General features: G+C 40.1%; 1 pseudogene; it reads right to left on the bottom strand.

Annotated features, from left to right (window-relative positions):
* Positions 1–712: 712 nt before the first annotated feature.
* LOC138398280 (death effector domain-containing protein pseudogene) lies at positions 713–1,669 on the bottom strand (annotated as a pseudogene).
* Positions 1,670–24,101: the final 22,432 nt, after the last annotated feature.

Raw genomic sequence — 24,101 nt, 5'->3', positions numbered from 1 at the left:
CTCATGTCTAACAGTAGGGGAATGACTTAATAAAATACGAGGTAGCCTATCAAATGGAAAAATGGCCATTACGAATGATATTTACCTATAGAGTTTTAAATAATGTGGAAAAATATTAACACTTATGCTATAATAAGGAAAGAAAAATGTAAGGACACAAATTACAGAGTTAATCTATGAGTTAAGTTACACAGAGTAATCTCAACTATGTACTGATTTTTTTTAATTCTATAATTTGGAAAAGGGTGTTGATTAATTTCCAAAATACACTTCAGAGTCCCTCCACATAACTCCCTTACTCATAGCCTTTTGGTTTTTTAGACAAAATTTAAGAGCCCACATAAAGCTGGAAGTATTGATAACCCTTCAGTGCAACCAAAAGCAGTATTCACTTCAATCCCTTACAAAGACTACGTTCTACAGACTTTGCTTCTCCCCATATATTTGTCTTATGGCTCAGTGGTAAGGTGGCTGTAGAGACACACATTAGGGGTAAGTGCAAGAGGGAAACAAGGGGGAAGCCCAGTCACATGGATGCAGGGAGGGGTAGGGAACACCACTTCCACTTTCCTTTGTCTTTTCTTTAAAAAAAAAAAAAAAAAAAAAAAGGCAGGGACGTGACTGGTTGGAAGGGTAGAGAACAAACCCCAGAACAGCAAGCTCCAGAGGTGGGTGGTAGGAACAGTCCCCACAGAAGTCAGAAGCGAAGAGGTCAGGGTAACGCTTGCGGCATCAAGTTGCTCAGGAGTTTCTGTCGGCCCAGCTCATAGTCGTCCTCATCCACATTCACCAGCAGTTTGACGGCTTCATAGCCCACAGCTTGCTTGAGGGAGTCTGTGATGAAGACACTTCTAAGTGCCTCTACTAATGAGCCATTGATGTAGTCGCGCCAGAATGCGTCGAGGTCGGTGAGCTGACAGAACTTGATGTCACAGACGATGGAGCCCAAGTCTCGGGACTTGAGGATGGTGTTGGCCTGGTCAAAGCACTCAAACTGGCGCTCAAGTGGGTCGTCCTTATTAGAGAAGACGTTGCCCTGCAGAGCAGTCTCGTGCTGGCAGTAGTCAGCCCAAACCCGCAGTCTGATGTCACATGTTTGCTTTTCCCGGGAATCTGGCGTCACTGACTTCCGGCGTTTTCGATGGCTCCCAGGCTTCGCTCTCCCTCTGGCTGGCCGCCTGCTACACATCTGAGGACCAGAAGTGGGGCAGTACACCACAGGGTGGCGAGGAGGCACTGTTTTAGGAGTCTGGGGAGGCCTCGGTTCTGGATCACGGAGGGCTCTGGGGGTCACACAGCGAAATGATGTCTCCTCCAGATACTTGTCTACAAGATCAGGGCACACAGCCCGCCTCCTCTTGAGTGTGACGTAGGGCAGCAGGTCATGGCGAGTGATGAGGCTCAGCAGCTGCAGCACTTGGCGAAAGTTACTCTCATCACAGCAGCCCTGGTGCTCCAACGCCAAGAAGAAGTCACGTCCATTTCGGATGCGTCCACGCTCCTGCTCATCAATGGCATCAAGAAAGAGGAAGAAAAGCAGGCGCACATCTCTGTGTGTCAGATGGGTGCCCACGATGTCAAACATGCGGTGCAGGCTGTACAGCCCGTGCTCCTGCTCAGCGTGTTCTTCTGGCCACACCTGGCTTGCCCGCCGCTTTAGGCCCGCCATGCTGGGAGCTCGGGTACGCAATACTTTCCAGAATTTCTACTCAGCAGCTGGAATGCCGACCGTACCTCAGCTCAGGGGCCTCGCGCCGCCGCGTTGGATCCCTCCGCGCCGCTCTCCGGCCCGGCCGCCTGGCACCGCACAAGACTCCAGCCGCTTCCGCCGCCGCTGGAGTGGGGGACTACTGGAGAGGAGGGAATACCCTACGAATCTGCCAAGCAACTTAGTGGCCCCTGCAAAAGAATGAAGAGGATTCTCTAGCCCACAGGCCAAGCCGATAGGTACCACAGAGTCCGGAAATTGGCCTAGAATAATAGTAGTGTACAATTCTAATGATGTCCTCCCCTGCTTAAAAACCTACAATGAGTTTCCATTTCCTACACTAAAATTGAGATATGTTAATGTGGAACAAAATTCTCCATGATCCAGTCCCCAACTACTTTGCTGGCTTCATCTGCCACAATCCACCGTAACTTCTAGTCAACTGGACTGGTTGTCATCCACAGGTCAAAACTCCTGGTCTCCTTGGTGACTTGTCCGGTCTCTTCAGTAATAGCGTCTCTCTTCCTACATCTTCTTTACTTCCAGAGCCTTTCTACTTGCCTTTCACATGGCAGGTATGAAGTACACTTGCCGGATCAAATCTCAATGTTGAAAGTTAGGCTCACAGGATCTAGAAAACTTTACAGACCTCATGATGGTACATTTGCATCATAAGAGCGAGTCTCTCAATATTTTGATCTCAAATCTACACTTTGAGTAACTGATGTGTACAGGTAAGCCCTGCCTGCCTTCCGGTGCATCCCAAGATCCATCCTCGCTGTGCCTTCTCCCTGTCCCGTCGTCATATAGCACATGTTCCATATTATCAGAGAATATATTATTGGAGCCCAGCTTTTTCCCTTTGTGAAGAGAAGTCAGTCCTCAGGGGCCTCCCCTGGTGATCTTGTGGGCCCTTGATTAATTCCAACCAGTTAGCAATTGAAAGCCTCCATAGATCATTGTGTTTCTGATTTCTTGGCGCAAAGGATACTACTGAGAAACTTAAGTCAAGAGCTTATTCGATATTCAGGCTATAATCTGCTTGGATCTTCCTGCCTCTTGAGATCTAGGTAAAACTGCCTTATCTCATGCAGTTCTTTGGTCTTTGACACCCCAATACTCCTCCAAGGCAGTTGGATCTGAGAATCCCTGGGGTGAGTCTCCTCTCCTTCCCGGGAACCTTTCCTCATCTGCCACCTCACCGTACTGCATCAACTTAGACATGAAAAGCAAGGTTTTCACCTGCTCACACTTTCATACATTCTTACCCAAAACATTCTCCATCTTGGAATCCCAGGAAGGGTTCAGGTGTGGCTAGCACAGAAAAAAGCTCTAAAACCCTCTATTAGCCATTCCTAGTCTCCCAACATTTTTATGCTCACCTTGCCTCTAAGTGTTCAGCTCTTGTTCCGTCCTCCACTCAGAAAGCTGGCCTTGTCCTTCCATTCTGCTCCTTTTTGTCACCTGTTCTCTCACAGAAATGACAAGCACAGTCCTCTTGTCACCCATGGGAGTCTGCTCTCTGTCTTGAAGTTCTGTCACCAGCTGACACCTATGCCTCAGAGTCTCACCATCTACCCCAAGTGCTTATTCAGGTATTTTTCAAACACAATTCTCTTTCTAAGAGAAGTTATCTCTCCAGATATGTCAAGAAAGTATAAGATTTTTTTCCCCAATTTGTTTCAAGGGAAAAGAAAATGATTATACAGCTGACTGATGCTAACTAAATCACACAAGAAGCCTGTAATATTCAGGATAAAAGTAGACATAAGCTATCAACCAGAAATCAGCATACTGAAGAATAATAAAGCATAAAAGGATGAGGATGGCATAAAAGGAAGAGGGACTACTGTGCAGGGTGGATTTAAAACAGTCATTGTCGGGCCGGGCGCGGTGGCTCACGCCTGTAATCCTAGCTCTCTGGGAGGCCGAGGTGGGCGGATCGTTTGAGCTCAGGAGTTAGAGACCAGCCTGAGCAAGAGTGAGACCCCATCTCTACTAAAAATAGAAAGAAATTATATGGACAGCTAAAAATATATATAGAAAAAATTAGCCGGGCATGGTGGTGCATGCCTGTAGTCCCAGCTACTTGGGAGGCTGAGACAGGAGGATCGCTTGAGCCCAGGAGTTTGAGGTTGCTGTGAGCTAGGCTGACGCCACGGCACTCACTCTAGCCTGGGCAACAGAGTGAGACTCTGTCTCAAAAAAAATAAAAATAAAAATAAATAAATAAAACAGTCATTGTCTGTGGAACTCTCCCCTTTAAGATGTCAGCTGTCCAAGGTGGCTCACCACAACTCCACCTAAGAACCCTCTTTTATTAATAAAAACCTTCCCACCAAGCAGGTCAATTAATAGGGTAGTGACTGATATGACATAAAACACAGTAAGTCCCAAACCAGGGGCACGTGAAGATACACGATACCAGAGAAGAAATGCATCCCTTTAGCCTCTGAGGTAAAGGCTGAAGTTTTGGTGCAATGCCAAAATTTAGTCTGAGGAATCAGAACAAGAGATACCAAATGCTATAAAAGGCAGGGGATAAAGGTCAAAATTTAGGAAGCTGGGAAGCAGGTAAAGTAATAGGAAACAGGTGACCTGATTTTGTTATGGAGGTCAGGGTTTGTCTGACCCTAAGCTGTTTTTAATGGACCACGGTGCTCAAGCCAGGCTGGGCCTGTGTCTTACTGAAGGTCCTGTCTGGCGTCAGACAGATCTCTGCAGCACAAAATGGGTGGTGCCGGCTCACAGTCTAGACGAGGCCTTAATAGAGATGAAAAGGGAGAAAGAAATTTATTCTACAATTCAATTATGCTAGTCAGTGGCACACTTCTTTCCCAGATCGCAAACACATTTACATAGTCTGAGACTGCAAGGCAGATACCTAAAAAATAAACTTCTGGAATGAAAGAAAATGAATTTTAAATTGCAGAGGTAACATTTCTATTTCATGCCATCTGTTATAACTCAAGTTTCCAGCTAATGGGTTATTCATCAGAAATGATGCAAAAAAATTTCAGATCATGGGAACGACACCAATTGGATATCAGACTGAGGTGGGGGGTGGGGGAGGGGATGGGGGTATGCCTACACAATGAGTGCATTGCGCACCGTTTGGGGAGTGGTAACACTTGAAGGTGCTGACTCGGGAGGGGGGGGGTGGGGAGGGGAGAGATATATACCTCATGATGGGTGCAATGCGCACGACCTGGGGAACGGACACGCCTGGAGCTCTGACTTGGGGGGAAAGGCGGTACAGGAGCAACATATGTAACCTGCAATTCTGTATCCCCCATAACAAGATAAAATAAAAAAAAAAAAAAATTTCAGATCAAAAGTATGTTATAGGAAACAAAGATATTCAAAAATGATGAGATAATTTAAGAATATTGACTCAATATATTTCTTAACTTAAAATTTATAGATTATTGATTATGCATCATTGTTCTCAGACCAAACTGATGATAAATTAAACCTTTTCCCAAAATAAACTTAGAAATGTGAGTGGGCATTTTATCTATTTTACAAATCTCTTTGCACTGCTACTCAAGTGTGGGCATTTGCCTGAAGAGGGTTCTACCTGGGAAAAGCAGCCAGCCAAGGATCAGGAGCCCCAAAGTCCTGGCCATCTCTGTGTATCTGCACTGCAGGCACAGCTGACTCCAGTAGTTTGATCTGATCAATAATGAAAGTCTCAAAGTCCCTACTTTCAATCATAGTCAATTCTAATTGCTGACTTGTATCAGAAAGCAATCGGTACTCCCAAAATTAGGGCAGGCACAAGTATCTCAGAATCAGAAGGAATCGAGACATTCAGTCAGCTACATACATGGTGTGGTTAAGAACAAGAAACAAAACATAGAGTGAGATATCTACCATCAACCTCCCTCCAACCGTCATTAACACAGCAATGTTGCTCAGAGGAGGAAATAAGACTTCAGTAATATTTTGAGTCTATTACCAACACATGGCCAACAAGAAACAAAATGGTAAGGGAAAGCTTTCCTTAACATGACAGGAGGCTGCCATTGAGTGTTTGTCCTCATTTGCCTCTGCTAACGCTGACATAGAAGCTCTCTCTGGCATGCCGAGCCCCACCTGCCTAGCAAACAGGTCCCAAAGTCCAACAAATGACTAAAGTGGCATTCTAGCTTACAACAGTTCCTATGCTCACTTTATTAGACATCACAGGGGGCTCACAACAGGAGATTAGAGAAAGAGGTATAGACTCTGTAGACCTCCAGTTCAGAAAATGGCATAAATATCCTCCTCTAAGCAAGCAGTAAACCTGGTGGCATCATTCTGGGTATTGTCATCGTGGCTTCAACTTTTGCTGCCCTTTTTCCTTTCTTTTATCAGCAGTGAAATGGTGGAAACTTATAGGAATAAGAAATGTAGGCATTTGGGATTTTATGCAGGTGAGCATCAGCTTTGAACAGCTCCTAGACTGTTGCCACACACTCTCAAAAGCAAGGGCTAGGCTTTGTCCCTACTCTGCCTAATCCAGAAGAAAGATAAAGGTGATTGTCACACTATTCTATAGACTATAACTGTATTATATGTATAATAAATATTTACTACAATGGGAGGACATTTGCTAACACTTGCTCCTTCTCTGAACATGTGTGTGTACCTGCTTTGCAAGACCTTGACCCAGGCAAATGAAAGAACAATGGCATTGCCCTTGAGTGCTGACTTCATTTTAAACTCTAAATTGTGGATAATTTTAGCATTAGCCAGGAAAATGTGGCTATCTTTAAATATAATGCATTGAAAATAGCATAGGAGGCCCACGGTTCGATTAGATACTAAATCTGTAACTCCTTAGTTGTATTATTTTAGAAAAATCTCTAAACTTTCTTGGCCTTTCTTTCTTCAAAATTAGGGGGATTGAAATGTCTTAGTGATGCCAACTGACTGTACAATAGAATCACCTGTGGAGATTATAAAAATCACAGATACCATTGCCTAAGCCAAGCCATTTGTACCAGCATCTCTGTAGTAGGCACCACAGACAAGCTTCGAGCTTCCTTTCCTTTTCTGTTTTATAATCCTTGAACTCCATGATAATTTTGAAGTCATTTATCCATTCAGTGTATGCTTCTGCCATGCCTACTATGTGCCTGGCTTTTATGAGCTGAATTGTGCTTTCTACCCAAATTCATATGTAGAAGTCCTAACCCCAGTACCTCGGAATGTGACTGTATTATATTTGGAGATAGTTTTTAAAGAATTAAATTAAAATGAGGTCATTAGGGTGGAACCTAATCCAATATGACTGATGTCCTCATAAGAAGAGGAGATTAGAACACAGATTCACATAAAGGGAAGACCAGGTGAAGACACAGGGAGAAGACGGCCATCTCCAAGCCACGGAGAGAGGCCTCAGAAGAAATCAACCCTGCTGACATCTTGATCTCAGACTTCCAGCCTCCAGAACTGTGAGGAAAGAAATTTCTGTTGTTTAAGCCTCCCAGTCTGTGGTACTTTGTTATGGCACGATAGCAAATTAATACACAGGGTAATATGCAAGAGTATGGGTGTAGCATAGGGCAAAACACACAATGGTCCACCTCCATGGAATTTACAGTTTAGTGGGGGTCAGAAAAGAAACAATTACTAATTATGGTAAGTCCTAGGACGCTCGCATATCGCTTTCTATAAGGGAGAAGGCCAAGACAGTGGGGTTGACTTTAGATGAGGTTGACAGGGAAGGACTTGGAAGAAGTGACACTGAAGCTGTTGAGATGAGTGAGAGAGACCTGAAGGTTGAGAATGAGGCAGCCTGTGACAGCAGAAGGAAGAGGCTTCCACTCTGCGGAAGCAGCAGAAGCAAAGGCCCAAGGTAAGAAGGAATTCTGCTTAACTGGGGAAATGAAATGCCTGTGTGGCCAAAATGGAGTGAGTGAAGGGAGTGGCATGCAGTGAGGTTGGGTAAGTGGGCAGGGGCCAGTCTGCTCAAATCCATGGTAAAGAGTTTGGATTTTATTTCTGGTATAATAGAAGAGCAAATAGAATTTTAAAAAAATCAAAGGGGTTTTGAGCTCAGCCTCAGATAACCATGTCTACAGCACCATCTTTTTATTTAAATTACAAGGTTGTGACCAAAGCATCACCACCACCTGGTTGCATGTACTGAAGCTCCTTTAGTTCTTTTGAGTGGTAAATAAGCCTTCTTTGGCAGGTTTAAAATTTACACAATGGACTGAAATGAATGGAAATGTTAATTTAAATTTTCTATAGCTGAACACAACTTATGAGATCCTATTTTCAATGATGGTAGAACAAAAATTTATTCTTATTTTTAAAAAAACAATTGAATATTTTAAAGCAGGGAATTGATATTTATGTGTAATGGAAGTACAGATAAGTGAAATAAAAGGAACATAAGGCTCTTGCTGTCTCAGTTTTGACTATAGCATGAAAACAATAGACATCATTTTCTGAAATTCGACATATCTGATATTTCAAAGTGGTACCTAAAAACTGCTTAGATGACCTCTGAGCTCTTCTCCCACATTCAGTATATAATAAGATCAGGATTTAGAGATTAAAGAAGATACATTATTTTTATTTTTGGTTTTGGTTTTCTCATTGTGTGGGTTTATTTGGGGTTTTTTTTTTTTTAGGATTTTTGGAGAGAGCTGTAGAAATGCTCTAAGTCCCACCATATATACATTGCCCAGACCATCATATTAGTGCACTATATTAATGATACCGTGTCAGTTTGAATGAGCAAGAAGCAATACAAGTGTACTGGAGGCTTTGCCTTCTCAAGGTACCTATAATCCAGAAGATGGGAGATAAACCCTGAAGAGATTCTAGATTTTTAAGGATCCAGTGGTCTGGAGCATGCTAGGACATCCCCTTTAAAGTGGAGGATAAAACAAATTCTGCATGAGCTTACTTAGATGTGGAATCTTAAAAAGTGGAGTTCATTGAAGCAGAGAGTAGAATAGTGGTCACCAGGAGATGGGGACTGGGTGGGGCACTGGAGGAATGTTAGTCAAAGGATACAAAGTTTCAGTTAGAAGGAATAAGTCAGGAGATCTATTACACTAGCAGTCCCCATCCTTTTTGGCAGCAGGGAACAGTTTCATGGAAGACAATTTTTCCACAGACTGGGGGTAGGAGGAGGTGATTTTGGGATGATTCAAGTGCATTACATTTATTGTGCAGTCAAACCTCTCTGCTAATGATAATCTGTATTTACAGCCACTCCCTAGTGCTAGCATCACTGCCTCAACCTCACCGCAGATCATCAGGCATTAGATTCTCATAAGGAGCATGCAACCTAGATCCCTTGCATGTGCAGTTTACAATAGGGTTAGAGCTCCTATGAGAATCTAATGCTGCCACTGATCTGATCTGATAGGAGGCAGAGCTTATGCGGTAATGTGAGGGATGGGGAGCGGCTATAAATACAGATGAAGCTTTGCCCAGGGGTTGGAGACCGCAGTACTATACAACATGGTGACTTGAAAATAGTTAAGAGAGTAGATTTTACGTGTTCTTAACATGCACAAAAAAATGATAACTATGTGAGGTAATCATGTGCTAATGATCTTGATTTAGCCATTCCATAATGAATACGTATATCAAAACATCATGTTACGCACCACAAATACATACAATTTTTATCTGTCAATTACAAAAAAAAAAAAAAAAAAAAAATTTAATTTTAAAAATAAAAAAATTAAGTGAAGAACAAATTATTACATCTTATACTTCCTACCACTAAGAAGGAAGTGCAGTGCCTGGTAGACTTAGGGTGACCAACCATTCCAGTTTTCCCAAGACTAGGGGTTTCTGAGATGCCTAACTTCCATTGCTAAAACAGGAACAATCCCAGACAAGCTTGAACGGTTAGTCAGCCTAGTAGACCTCTTACTTTTTAAAAGCCACTTACAGTCATGTCTCTGCTTATTGCAGCTGAAAACAGCCTAAATTATACTACCTGAAAATCTTAAAGAGATCTTGATACAAAGTAGGAACTCTGTAAATGTCTGCTGAGTGAACTGAGCTCTGAGTAGGATTAGTTGTTGTTGAGTAAAAATGAATGGTATCCTATTAGTTATATCCTAAATGTCTAGCACATTCCCTAGTCTATAGATGGTGTTTGGCAAATATCTATTTAAAGCCAGAATGGCTTCAGGATCTTATCAAGCAAAAAGAAAACTTTAGAAGTCCAGATGGAAGGCTGAAAATGAGAAAAAATAGCTCTGTGAAAACTAAAGTTCTGGAAGAATCTTTCTGCTCAAATGGACAAGGAAGAAGTTGCCCCAGGCAGGGTCAGGGAACGAGTATCTGGAGAGGTCTCTAGCCTCCTCTGGTGGCTCAGAGGGGAAGGCAGTGTGTCAGAAGTCTGTGCTAGGGGAAGGGGAGTGGAAAAGATAGCCACAGGAGACTTTTCCCTAGCAAAACGAGACAAAATTTGATGTCTGGAAACTTTCTCAGTAAGAATTAGAGAGATGGATAAAAGGAAACTGCAAGCCATCTTCTCTGTACTCATTCCCTTAGCTCCTAGGAGTAACGAACTGCAGATGAGAGCTCTCCGCAGAGTCCTATCTCCTGGCCTTGCCCCCAGCTACAAAGGGCTGACTCATCCAAGGTCAAGCCTTCTTTCTGGGAGCAGCCGGAATCCAAAGATTTGTCCATGCAAACAGTATGGAGACCTAAGACCCTCAATCCAACTGGGGATAGCTCTGAAAGGTCATCTGGCTTCAGAGCTCCCCAGAGGATTGACAGAAGCTTTTGTTTGCATTGCTGTTCAACAGCTTCTCTCCTCCCTTAGCACCTTCTTTTCCTCATTCCCACAATGGTGCAGATGCAAGAGCAATTCCCGTTGATTTGGGGCATGCAAATCTCCTTCTTAGAGTCTGCCTCTCAATGCCAAAAACCATGAAGGGTCTGAGATGTTTACCCTACTTGTAAGCTAACAAGTGAACCTGCTGCACATTCATAGATGCTGGCAGAAGACATGAGACTCCTGGGTCAAGAAAAAAGAACGTTAGCTGGGCATGTACCTTAGTCCTGGCTACTTGGGAGGCTGAGGCAGGAGAACTGCTTGAGCCCAGGAGTTTAAGGCTGTAGTGGGTGATGATCATACTTGTGAATATTTTTTAAAAAAGAAAGAAGAAAAAGAAGGAGAAGGAAAAGAAGGTTATTACTTATTGCACAGCAGCTAGTATGAACTTCATGTTTAAATTGATTTTTCTTGCTTTCCAAATCCCACAGAAGATACAGAATACACAATGGGTTTGCATCACAGCTGAGAAACCCTGAGCTTAGGAAACCCCAGTCTTTTAAAGGAGACTACAAGCAAATCTGTCCACCATTTGCCCCAGAAGGAGACATGACAATTATTATACTGGTCAGGAAAATCATGCTGGAGGTAGATACTGTCTCTATCTTCTATACCAGTTTGCCATGTAATATTCTTGAATAGATAGTCCAGTACAAAAGCTGACAGAAGACAGCAGAGACGTGAAAGAGCCATGGAGAGTTACCTCCCCACATTTGGGGAAACCATGCACCCACACACATGCACTGAAGCTGTTTTATAATTTTACCAGTCACATAAATGCTCTGTTAGTTTTCATAGAGAGTATTTTTTCATTTTCAATTATATATTTGGGGGTTACCATAATCTTTCTTATTTTTAATTTAATTTTACTTTTGTCAATTAAATATGTACATACTTTTAAAAATCAAATGGTACTAAAGGATTCCTAAGGAAAATAGTCTCCCACCCAATCCCCCTCACACACACTCTATTTCCTGCTCCCCAAAGGCAACAACCTTCAATTATTGTAGACATTTCCTTTGGTATCTATCTTCATATTTATATTTTTAAAAAGCATAATACTTATGTCATTTTTGTCTGTTTCTCTTATATAAAATCTGTTGACTTCTGTTGAAATCAAGAATTTAACTCATATCAACTGTCATGTACACACATTTTTTGCTCCTCCATCCTCTCAATGTGTTTCAAATCATATTTTTGTTAAACCCGTATTCAATTCTTTCATCTTTATGATTAAATATTGTTTAGCAAGGAGTCAAGTAGTATACTATAATCACATCCTTTTCTTATTCATTTTTTTCCCAGGAATTAATTACCTTTTTATTTTGTATTTGTTTAGATTTCCTAGTGTTCCCACTACCTGCAAACATCCCCACAAAATGCCTCTCAATTTAATTCTCCAAATGGTCAAGGCTGTCAGAGAGCATACCAGTCCTAATTTTCCTGGAAGCAGCCCTCTTGGAGCCTTTCTGTAAAATTCTTTTCTAGTCTGGGCAGGTTGTTCTCCAGACCAGCTATGCTACTACGATCCCTGAACTCCAAGCTGTATTATCTAGGAGCACTTCCTCTGCTTCTCACCCTCATTTGGTAAATCACCTATCCTCCAGTATTTTCCAGAAAAATGGTGCACAGGAGGTAAAATCTGTAGACCCTGGGGGTCTGAACATGGCTTTTTTTCCTCTCCTTACACTTAAAATACAGTTTCTCAGGGTATAAAATTTTGAAGAAATTATTACATTGACATTTACGGTTTGTTTGTTTTGCTTTGTTTTTTAAGAAATTTGGTATCTTTCTAGTTTGTAATCTTTGTGTATGCAATCTCTTTTATATCTCTGGAAGATTTAGCATATTTTCTATCTGAAAATCGTCTTCATTGTGCTGGGCACTCAGTGGGCCCTTTCAATCTGGAAATTTGTCTCTCAGTTCCAGAAAATTTACTTTGACAACTTTTTTCATTTCATTCTCTCTATTCTCCGCTTCTGGAATTCTATGAATTCTATTAATTGAATATTGGGTTTTCCAAACCTGTCCACTAATTTCCTTACCTTTTCTTAACTGTTTTGTGTTTTCTGGGTTTTTTGATATCTTTTGTTCTTTCTGGAAACATCATCTTTATCTTCCAACCCCTCTCTTGAAGTCTAAAATTTTTCTTCTTATATAAGTTCCAAACGATCTTTTCCTATTCTCTGACTTCTTTCTTTCTCTCCCTCCCTCTCTTCCTTCTTTCCCTTCTTTCTTTCTCTCTTTCTTTTCTTTCTCTCTCTCTCTCTCATTTTTTAAACAACATCTTGTTTTTCTTTAATGAATACATTATCTTTAATCTTTTTGGAATTATTGTCAGTTATAATTTTTTTATAGTTCCTCCTGCATTTTACACTGCCTCTTTTTCCAGTTTGTTAGTTTTGACTTTGTGTCTCATGTTAGAAGTTATCTTGAAATGTTGGATGATCCTAGACTTTTAACGATTAAGAGTGAGGATTAAAATACCAATTGGAAGGTCTATATGAATAAGCCAGATGTGTCAACTGTAGAGCTTTAGTATTGTTGAGTGGGGTCCTTGTTTTCCTTAGAAGGAAACCTTCCAATGTCAGTATCTGCAAATTTTTTTGTTTTTTGTTTTTGAGCTGACACGTTTCCCCCAGTGGAATTCCTCCGATCTCCTTCCTACCTGAGATGCTCAGTGTTCTCAGAACCAAGCAGAGGAAGGGCCTGGGGCGGAGCAGTGGGCAATTCTCACCATTGAGTTTATGACTTTCACTTAATCTCCCTACCCCATTTTTAGTACAATGCCACACATCACTGTACTTATCTGTGTCTGGTAGCCCTGAAAGCTGACCTCATATGGCTCAGTATCTCTAGAAAGTAAACCTCCAGCATTCTGCTGGGGGCTGAATTGTCTGAGTGTGCTTGTGGATTAGCTGAGTGCATTGGCAGAAGGAACCTAGAAATCTAGTTGACTCTTTGAAGAATCTCATGAGCATGAGCATGAGCATAATGCTGTTTGAAAAGAAGGCAGCCAAAACAGAGCACATGCTGTCTGATTCTATTCACATAAAGTTCAAAAATAGACCCAATTAATCTAGGCTGTTAGAAGTCAAAGGGGTGGTTGCCACAGGAGGATAGTGACTGAAAGGGGGCCTGCAGGGGTTCTGTTCAGAACACTGTGATGTTCTGTTCTTGATGGACTTTTTTCACTTTGTAAAAATTTACCAGCAGTACACTTAGGACTTGTGCACTTTTGTCTAAGTGTGTTATATCTCAAAACAAAGTTTAATCAAATTTAAACACATAATTCAGGATTAGCAAGAGCAGGATTTGGAGCAGGGACAGCTCAAAATTAATCATGGAGAGTCCAGAAAGAATTCTGCAAAACAGTCTACCATTCTGCAAACAGGTGGTAGTGACATGGTGTTGTGTGTAGTGGGTAGGGATGTCTATCATCTCAATGCTGTAAGATTGTGTCAGGCTGACTTTGGGGCCAGAAAAATAAAGCAGGGTAAATAATTCAGTAAATTTCAAATAATAATGATAATATACTCTTTTCCTTGTGTGTATATGCATGGGTGTTGTAAGGTTGTTGTTGCATCCCACTAATGAATAGTACCTGGTGCAAAAATACTTCGTGTTGATTTGTAAAAGGAAGTTTGATTCGAGGTTCAGATCATTGCAACAGGTTGTTCACCTATACAAATGGGTATAAATTATGAACAAGGTTTATGTGTTAACTTTCCTAGAAATTTCATTTCCTGTTTGACTTTTACCAATGACTGAAGCTCTCCTTGTAGAACTCAGACATCAGAGAACCAGATATGGGAAGCATTTTGAGGACAGCGTAATGCTCGGCACACAGAAAATCATACCACATAGACCACCACCTACATGAATGAATTTTGATGATTCCAAAGAAGGATCATGAGGCTTTAGAGATAAATAGAAGCTTTAAGATAATCAGAGCTGTCTTTAAACATGTAAGTAGATTTTGTATAGAATGGGCAAGGGATTTTGCCTGGTTCATGAGGATGCATTGGGAGACAGATTTCAGCTCAAAGGAGGAAAGAACAAGGGGCACGGCCAGGACCTACAGAGTTCACTGGGTGATTCCAAGCACAGTCTAGGTAAACACTCAGGAGGTTGTGGCAGTGGAAATGCAAGCACCACAGGCATGGTTGGATATATCGCTTTAGAGCACCAGCTCCCAAATGGGGATGATTTTGTCCCCCATGGGTTTTGGCAATGTCTGGAGACATTTTTGGTTGTCACAACTTGGGGTAAGAGGTGCTACTAAACATTCTACAATGCACAGGAAAGCTCCCCCAAATAAAGAATTATCTGGCCTAAAATGTCAATAGTGCTGGAGTTAAAAAACCTTGTCTTAGAGGTTCTTGCCAGCACTGTTATTTCATGATTCCACAATAAGAAGCATTTTAGAATTTCTTATTATCAGAAGCTAAACTGGCTTAACAAATCTGCATAATATAATTGCTTAATTCTAACATTCATTAAGCACATACAACATGATGTACATCACTATTGTCCTCCGATTTAATTTCCTGAATTATGACAAAGTTTTAAAAAATTAAAGTACAGTTGGCCAGTTACTCATAGAAAAGTTAGGTATAATAGGATGCATAAAATCCCAGTTCTGCACATCCACAAGGAGATAGGCACAAGTACATATATTGTAGCACTCTTTTAATTAAGAATAGAAAATACTGTCCATCAGTAGAGCAACAGATAGACTTGTTTATTCATATAATGGTGTGAGGGTGAGGAGAAACTTGCTCTTTCCCCCAAAAGTTCACTGAAAGATCAACTCACAATCAAAGTAGATTAATAAGAGGAAGAGGTTTATTTATTTACCGCTGGGAGAATCAGAGTGATTATTCAATATCTCAATGGGATCCAGATATTTTTATACCTGTCTTTTAGAAGGGAGGGGGAAATGAGGAGTATAGGCAATTCTGTTTAGGGCCAGTAAGTGGTTGTCAGGGGGGATGAATAGATACTTGGGAGAATGAATGGATGGGGGTGGAGACAAATTGACTTATAAATTAATCTGAGAGACAGGTATTATGTTTAAAATGATTTGAGCCAGGTCTGGTTGCATTCTTGATTTTCTTTCCTGCAGTATTTTGAGATAACAGAGAGGGGAAGAGAAGTCCATTGTTCTTTTGATGGGTCTGTCTGGTTTATGCAGATAGAGGGAAATCCCTTTCCAAGGGCTTATTCATCTCTAAGAGCCTGTAATTCAAAATACTCTTTATACCAAGGAGTCATATTGTGGGATGAAATTTCTGAACTCTTTCAATGGAGATAAGAAAGAATGACTTAGATCTACATTTATCAACATGAAATGCAATATTGAGAGAAAAAAATTGCCATATGCAGAATATGATACTATTAATGTAAAATTTAAAAACACATATTCTTTGTTTATGAAGGCATCATATGGCTAAAAAGCATTTTTGAATTCATAGGAATGCTTCAGTACAGTGATTACCTTGGAGGAGGCGAAGGGGTGGGAAGAAGAGGTGAAGTTTCCTTAGTATTTGCAATGTTTTAATTTCTAAAAAGAGAGAGAAACATCTAAACCAAATAGGGCAAAAGGTTAACATATTTTAAATTTAGGTGATGAGTACAAAGGTCTGTATTATTTTCTGTACTTTTAAATTTATGTTTGAAGAGTTTTATTGTGAAACAATATTTTAATTTCAATTTTTAAAATCCTACTTATGCATAGCACCTGGTGCAAAAATATTTTGGGTTAATTTATAAAAAGAAGTTTGATTCTAGGTTCAGATCATTATAGCAGATTTTTCATCTACATGAAAGTACAGAAAAACAATCAAGACATTTGTAAGTCACAAGATAAGAGACAATTTTTGATTGTATGGGGCTGCCTTGTAGATTGCAAGGCATCTATCATCCCTGGTCTCCACCCACTAAATGCCAGTTATTGTGTAACAAATGTTTGCCCACTTTCCCAAATGCCCCCTACGGTGTAGTTTCATTCCTATTAACCATCCCCACTCTAAATATGCCCTTAAACTATCAATCATGGTGCATTGCTCCATCTCTTTCTTTGGGAAACCTTTTTGCTACATTTGATGTGGCTGTCAGGGAACCTTCCAGGCCTTTCTGCTTGCTGGAAAAGCCTCTGGGCCACTGCTCAGATATCAGCCTGTTTGATATCTTATTTAATGCTCTCAACAATTTGGTGATGCCAGTACTCTTAGCCCCATCTTCAGAGAGCCAGACTTCCTGAGCTCAAATCCAGCTCTGTTACTTTTCAGCTGTTTGACATTAGCAAGTCATGTACCCACTCTCTGCCTCAGTTTCTTCATCTTTAAAATAGGGACAATAATTACCTGTCTTATAGGAGTTTTATGATGATTAAGGGAGTCTATGAATATAAAGCATTCAGCCAGTGTCTGACACATAGTAAACCCTATATAAGCCAATGTGAATATTATTTTATAGATGAATAAGCTGACACACAGAGAAATTGAGAAATGTCCCATCAGTGCACAACATTAGGCATCCCTGGGCTCTAATTAGGGTTGGGGTGGGGGAGGTGATAGAGGGAATATTTACTTGGAAATTTCTAGAATTTGTTTTGCCACAAAAAGCTACACTTTGGAACAAGAGCAGTAAATTGCTTGTTTGTGTCACAGCGCTAGGATAAGCCAATTATGTAAAAATTTTCATTTGTTGAGTCATGAATGCATTACAGACACTCAAAATAGCCTTTATTCTATTGTTTACTTTCTTTTGTTGCCTTGGGTTTCAAGTATTATTTAGCATCTGTAATGTAGCAAAAGTTTCTTTTTTTTATTAATTGTGTTGTGAAGATTCCATATTGTCTGCACACTACAATGAAGTACACTGTCATCAAATTCTGTGCATTTTTTCTTTTTTAGATTTTTCATTATTAATTAATTTGTAAGTTTATAATTTTACATATTTATGGAGTATAGTGTGATGGTTCAGTGCATGAATACATAATGATCAAGTCAGGGTAATTACCATATCCATCACTTTAAACATTTATCATTTTTTTGTGGTGAGAACATTCCAAATCTTGTCTTCTTGTACATTATGTTTTCAGTTCATTATTTAGGTAAGTTTGCAACATAGTCAACCCAGTTTTATCAATACAGTGTGAAATAAAAATAACCAAATCCATCAACTCCATGGATGAATAATACCTCAACAATCAAAAAAGGCAAGGAAGTCTTCCTTTAGTGGACACACTGAGTCATTATTTTATGACATAAGGATGTTGGTTCTGAAGGATATTATTTAGCCATGTAAAACAAAGTGTATTATTTGTTATTAGAGTTAAAATAGTCTCTAATTATGCACAGTTTGATATCAATGATATAAAAGCAATTATGGTGCAATCAAGCAAAATGGCATTGTTGGCAGGTTCCACTTAATATTCCTAAATTACCACATTGGCAAAAGTCAAGCATTTATTAGTGCTACTGCGAAGCCAATCAAATAGTCCATTTACATGGTTCCCTTTGGTGTTTCTCAAAAGTTGGTGCTCACACCTGGGGAGCATGATTAATTCATGGTGTTATTTTCACTTTGCCGTCGTCCCCAAGAAAACCTCCCAAGACTGGAGTTTGTCTTCCTAAACTTTAGGATCACCCAAAATCACTTTTGCTGATCCCCTATCTTTATTAATTTCTTTATTAATCAGAATTTGTAATTTGTTGCATATCCTTCAATTATGAGACTGACTAGTAAATGATACCATAGTGAAAATTCAATTGAATAGAATACTCAGACAATTGTCTGATCCAGTTAATTCTATTTCCCAGTTACCAGAGTAACCAGAAATATAGCTGAAAGAATTCAGTTTGTTGAAAACCTTTATAAAATATATAATGTACTTTAAAGATTTAATAAGTATGCTACTAGGAATAATAGCTATCTGGATGATCATATACCTTTTTCCCTTTGATGTCTACTGGCATATTAGATGAACAGAATTCCTAATCCTTTCAGTTCTGAAATAAGCTCCATCTAATCTTGGCATATTATTCTCACATTATGCTACTGAATCTATTTGCTTAATATTTTACTTACATTTTTAAATGTGCATTTATGTGAAGTTATTCTGTTATTTCTTTTTATTTCCATCACATTTTGGCATTGAGTTCACACTAACCTTGTTTAAATAAATGGAAAAGATTTCCATCTCTTCTGTACTCTATCACAGGATGAATAAAAGAAAATTATCTGTTCTCTAAACATTTAGTAGAATGTGCTAGCACCATTTATGGACATGTAATCTTTACATCTTTTTAGAAAATAACTTTATTTTTAAATTCCTCCTCAATGCCTATGTAGTAAAATTTTTGTGTCACAATCTTACTTCCTCAAACTTCTGTAATGGTTACTCCTTTATCATTAGGAGTTTAGTATTAGAGAAACTCCAGTGCTTTTCTTTCCTGTGTACATAACTTTTTTTAATGCCTGCATACATATAGGTTTTTAAAAAATTTCTGGAAGTCAAAATACTTGCCAGGATCCATCTAGGCACTGATCTTTTAACATTGTTGTCATCTCTTTATCCATTGCCTCTAAGTCCTGGATGAATGTCCAGGGATTATCTTTTACTTCATTGATTTAATTTTCTGCAACAGAAAATCTGGCCTTCATTTAGGTTTTAACACACTGACTGCCACACTAGAAAAGAAAAATTTTTTTCCTTGGGGCCACAGTGTTTTATTACGAAAATAGAATAAAAACTTCAAAAACAAAATGATCCTTTCTAATTTAATGAAAAATTTGTTATTTTTTATTGTTTTCTGTGCATGAGTTATAGGCAATTAAATTGTCAATATAAATTGTAACAAGAAGAACATCAACAAGTAAGATTTTGATGAATCAACTGCAGGGTTTTGCCCAAGGGCCACCCTCATGTAAGCTGTATCTTACAGCATGGCAGCATGAGTTGCCTGCACACTATGTGGCTTCCAAGGTAAAGGGATGTGTTAGTTACATATGCTTCTTCAAGCCCCAGGCCCAAAACTAGCGTAAGTTAAATACAACTCAAATGGCAGTTAATGTGTTAAATATGGCAATCAATTGTTTTTCTTCTATTATTTATTTCCTGACCTCAGATTGTTCTTAATGACCACCTAGTTTATTCCTGTAAAATCAATAACCTCTTTTCTATCTTAAGATCACAAATTAAAAACAAACTTTCCCTCTATTTTTAGCAGTACCTATAGTTTATAAGAAGACATTTGCTCTGATTCTTCATCATCGCCCCCTTTTTTAAATAGCAATATGGATTTGGGTTTTTTTGCTTGCCCTTAAAGAGACAGCTATACTTGTTCAATTCTGGGAATTGAGATGGATTCTGTCAAAGATTTGGATTTTTGTCCAAATCTGTTAAACCAAGCTAAAAATAAAGTCAAAGGTTTGGATTTAATGTAATTTTCCTTTTAGAATACAGTTGGCCCTGCATGTCCACACCTTCTGCATCTGCAGATTCAACCAGCTGTGAATCAAAAATATTCAGAAAAAAAAATAAAAGTAACAACATAATAAAAATAACACAAATTAAAAATAATATGGTATGACAATTATTTACATAGCATTTACATTGTATTAGGTTGTATGAGTAATCTAGAAATAATTTAAAGTATACGGGAGGATGTGCATAGGTTACGAGCAAATACTAGGCCATTTTATATGAGGGACTTGAGCATCCACGGATTTTATTATCTGCTGAGGGTCCTGGAACCAATCCCCCACAGGTAGCAAGGGAGGACTATATAAATACTGAACAGCCTAGGTCACTAAGCTGAAGGTCACTAAGCCAGAGCTAAAGTCAGAGGCAGTGACTACAGAAAGAATGGCTGTAGCTGAGTGCCTGTGTGTGGTGAGCAGCCAGGAATTAGCTGCAGCAATGCCCCAGTTCTTTGTTTGGCAAGTTCGTCCTCAGGAGGAGCCAGACAAGGCCCTTTGTCTGCAACACATGTCTGTGTTTAGTGTAAGCCAAGAATAAAATCATCCTTTGCCCCATTAAGCGTGGCAGATCCCAGGGGCTCATGTTCTCGCCTTGCCAGCCCTGCCAAGCCTTCACACCATCCTCCTAAATAGGGGATGTCCTACCATGAACTACGCACCTTCATTTCCCAGTCTTCAAATGGAGAGCCCTGACGCATATGAGTCTGTCCTTCATTTCAGCCCCTTTGGCACTATAACTGATGACGTTTCTGGCAATATGGCTGCCACCATTTCATATTTTCCCTTAACAGTTTATGTAATTTCTTTTGCTATTTTATAGTCATTCAATGGAAATTTAAAAAAAAAAATGATGGGTTTCTTGTCTGAACTCTGTTAGTTTCTGCAGGAATCTCTTAATTATTTTCTAACCTACATTTAGGTAAATGCTATTGCACTTTGCTGATAGGGGTGGAGAGAAAGCCACGTCAGTCTTCTTTAAGAACATAAAAGAAAACAATCTTTGTTTAAGGAATCTGGCCATAGAATTTTTCTACTGCTATTATGAAGATCTTCACAACCTGTTTTTTCTTTTTTCTTTTCTTCATTGAGAGAAATAAAGCAGAGAAACTCAGATAAAGGTTGTGGTAGGAACTGCTCAGATCTTTTGAACTTGCTGGACTTGCTAAGGATCAAAATTTAATTTATTTCTTCAGCCTAAGTAGGTAGAGCATATGTCCTCTGGCTTCAGACAAAAGGTTGCCACCAGCTATTGAAAGAATCCAAGTCCTTTGATTTTTGACCCATTCATAGAAATCAGGGTGTATTAGAAGAAACAGTATGAAATTAGTTTCAGTATAAGATTATTTTTAAAATGTGAAGGCTTAAGGAGAAAGGTAAACAAATGTATTTGGCATTTCTTTCCAATTAAAACTTGCAAGAAAACAATTATTTGTCTTATTGGCTGTTCTTTCTTAGGTCTCATTGTTTTAATAATAAAATTGTTTCTGGTAAACAAAGAAGGAAAAAGTCATGATGATGATGTGAATCCCTCAGGCAAAGCCCATGCCTTGCAATTCATTCCAGAAAGCCAGAGAAGGCTTCTCAGTAGCGTGCTGGGCATAGGACGTAGTCACAGAGCCATGTTGAAGAGGAGGAATGGTGGGCAGGGTCCTGTGAAGCAGCAGGATGGGTTTTGGTTCCCAGCATGTCTTCGCTTTCAGTCTGCCACCATCCAGCTCTCCAACTCTGCATCCTTCTCAACCCCTCAGCATCATGTCTCTCAACCCTCAGCTTATGACCTAATAGCAGCTTTAGATTGGTGGGCACAGTAAAGAGAAGGTTTTAAGTGAGTCTTGATGAGCAAACTCTTTAGTTTACTATCTTCTCTTCCAGGAGAAAGTAACCTGTTTTGGAATTGGGACATATGAATTTGAGTCTTCATTTCATACTGGGTTCTTAGATGTTTTCTCTTCCTTGGGGAAATAATCTTCAGCCTTGGCCAGTGGTAATGCTGGCAAGTCTGCAGGGTAGACATGAAATTCCAGTTCTGTGACTTTCTAACTCTGTCATTCTGGAAACATTCACCATCTTCTTTGAGCTTTAATTTCCTCATTGATAAAACAGGCATAGTGGTACCTCAGCCATAGGTTTATTATGAATATTTATTAAAAGTAATGTCTTTGCCACATTGGTGTAGTGCCTGGTACATGGTAAGTACTTGATACAAAGAAATCCCTTACAACCAACATCAGTATCAAACTGCATATCAGTTTGTAGGGGCCTGGTTTTTAGGAAAAGTAAAACCACATAATACTGACTACCTATTTAGGATAAGAAAAGATCAAATCAAGTTTTTTTTTAATTAAAAAAATGCATTGGAGATGAACCCATGGATTTGGAGATGGCCAGCTGACGGACCGAATGTTTTATGGAAAATAGGTAAAATATCAATGCTCTTCTCTCCCTTTTGTTCCAGTCTCTTCTTGACTGAATCCCCCATAAGCAGCAGCCACAGAGGTGTGCTGCTCAGAACTCCCCAAGGAGAGAACTTGCTCTGGGGAGTACATTTCTGATAGTTCTAGATGTAGGAAACTCCTCCCGATGGCAGGAGTTAGATCAGGCTTGGTAAGTGGGAGTCCAACATACAGGGCACATGTGTAGCTCCATCTCTGTCACCACGGCCACTCCACTCATGTGCCCCTTGTGCCAGTTCCAGTGGCTGATGATGAAGGCTAGCTAACTTGAGTTATTTGTCTACTTGGTCATTCAGAGACTCTTCCATGGGAGATGTTTTCTAGGGAGCAATAACATGTGATACAAAAGTCTTCATGGCTTGACTGATTCCCATATGTTGGTCCACATGCCTCTGCCCCAGATATCCTTGTCTCTGATATTCTAATCTTTTTCTTTCTAGGCTCCTGAATAGTTGTCAAGGCTATTGGCTAGTGACTAGGAATCTGTGTGTACTTTCACACCAGGTCACTTCTCCCACCACACAAAGTGGATAACCAGATGTACTACTCACAGTTCTGCTAATGGGGAAGATTCTCCAATCTTTCAAGACCACCCCTGGATGTGGCTATAATGTAACTGCAGCCTATTTTCAACCTATTCTCAGATACCAAGCTAGCCCATCTATAACACAAGCATGGGATTTTTCTTTCTCCTATTGGTCACATGGGATGACTCATATGGCCATTGAAGTGAGTGGTACTGACACACCATGGAGGATGATGTGGGGATCTGGGCTTATCTGCTCATCAGCTTGCTCATAGCCTGCAATCCTGCCCAGACATGATCCCAGATGGACTATTCCAATCTTACAAAGGACTGCTGCTAGTCTGTCTGACTTTGTTCCTTGGCTTCTCTGATAGATCTAGCTTATAATAGGCAATTCCAGATATGTGGTCACTCAATGCCCCATGTTGAAATATTACTTCTCTACCAGAGCCCAGTGACATGTCAGGAGATGTTTCTCAAAAAGTGTTTAATTCTCTGCTACAGTTGGCACAGCCTTGCTCCAGAACCCCCAGGGCTTGTGCTATGATTCTCCCTCTGGAGCTTACTGTAAACTTCACAATGAACCTTTTCCCACCACCAACACTTTGATGGTAGAGCTGCCTGCATGATACCCTGGACCCACTGCAGAGCCCTTTCTTGCTCCCAGCTGCACACAAGGCTGCTAGCCTTCCATCATACGTGCTGGGCAAGTTGCCCTTGGTTTGAAATATGTTTCCTCAGAACCCAAAAGTCCTATCAGGCATTGTGCTTACTTCTATGTAGTAGAGATGCAAGTTATAGCAATTTGACTTTGACTTTGGAGGGATTATCCTGACACGCCTCTGAGCACTTGCCACCATGTTGGGAGGGACCCCCACAGAGTCTCCATTTATGGGGAAGTACCAGCTCTGGGCTTCAGGAGAGACCACAGAGCCAGATTCCTTTGGGATATCTACACAGATGTCCTCATCTTTGTTTCAGGGTCCCCAGTTTCCCATTCAGGAAAATGAGTGTAACAAATGTAACAGATCTGCCTTAGCTGACAATTTCTGCATCTTTGGAGATCTGTGATTCTAACTATCAAGCCCTGTATCTGCCCCTCAGCTATGTCAGTTT

Source organism: Eulemur rufifrons, chromosome 17 (assembly GCF_041146395.1).
Source record: "Eulemur rufifrons isolate Redbay chromosome 17, OSU_ERuf_1, whole genome shotgun sequence".
NCBI lineage: Eukaryota > Metazoa > Chordata > Mammalia > Primates > Lemuridae > Eulemur > Eulemur rufifrons.
The sequence above is the reverse complement of the archived record's forward strand: the minus strand, read 5'-3'. Positions and strand labels throughout refer to the sequence as shown.